We start from the raw sequence: 994 nt of genomic DNA on the forward strand, positions 1-994 counted from the left end.
TGCTGGCTGAGGTTAAGCCACCACAAGATGCTATAATGGTTCCATTAAGTAGTAACTTAAAACTTAGATGAAAGAGACTAAACAAAATTCTAGAAATAACACCCAGTAAGTCACTGATGGAATATGCTTGTGAATTATAACTCAATACCCTTTATGGGTTTGCTCACTATAGCAAATAGTGGTATAATTTTTAACTCAATTTTTCTTCTTATTCTGCTGTAAACACTAGCGCAGTGAAACTATTTTATGATTAGGCTTTTGCTGCCAAATGAGTTTTATTGGAGTTAGACCCAGGAAAGGTGTTACTTCATACAGTTACATTTTGACTTCAGACTTCAGGCTTGCTAATAACAGAGAACTCAACGCCACGCTTGTTGAGGCGATCAATCAATTTTGTTTTAAAGAAGGCAGCTCCCGGAGAATATACACCACCCCTGTTAATAAAAATCAAAAGAGAAAAACATTAGTGGTACAGTGATTGAGTGACACCTTTTTTTGAAGTCAAAGACGTGTTTCCCTGCCTAAGGAAGAAAAAGCCACTTTCTCCCCCACAGGAGAGCATACGAGGAATTTGGCAAGCTGGTTATATTCACAGGTTCACTTCTGCATCCAGCAGAAACAGAAACCATTCCATTAACTGAAAATATAGGCACTGCTGCAATAGATGCTGCAAAAGCATTACTAAAAACCTATGACTACATCCTTTCAAATTGAAAGGCAGATGAAGAGGAAGTGCCTTTAAATCAGGTTGTGGTGAAGCATCTCCCTTGCACAGCCATTGGGTGAGGTAACACAGAAATCTACAGGGTTATGAGATCTGTATTTTCAAAGAGAAACATATGCACACAGTAGCTTTAAGGGAAATCAAGCTCTTCTGCATGGGAAAGTACTTACCGTTTAGGCAGAGAAGCTGCATCTTCCAGAAGAGAGACAGCTGCTTGAACCATCGCAATTGGTGTAGCAACATAGCCAGGCTCTGACAAAAAACAAACAA

The 994-nt window shown here is 39.2% G+C and overlaps 1 long non-coding RNA gene across 1 annotated transcript; it reads right to left on the reverse strand.

Annotated features, from left to right (window-relative positions):
* Nucleotides 1-253: 253 nt before the first annotated feature.
* LOC103920741 lies at nt 254-979 on the reverse strand. The gene is made up of 2 exons (XR_663814.1): nt 895-979; nt 254-434 (listed from the first exon to the last, which is right to left on the reverse strand). It is a non-coding gene; the product is annotated as an uncharacterized LOC103920741 (long non-coding RNA).
* Between the last annotated feature and the right edge of the window lie 15 nt (nt 980-994).

Source organism: Pygoscelis adeliae, unplaced genomic scaffold (genome assembly GCF_000699105.1).
Source record: "Pygoscelis adeliae isolate BGI_AS28 unplaced genomic scaffold, ASM69910v1 C10500925, whole genome shotgun sequence".
Classification (NCBI taxonomy): Eukaryota; Metazoa; Chordata; class Aves; order Sphenisciformes; family Spheniscidae; genus Pygoscelis; species Pygoscelis adeliae.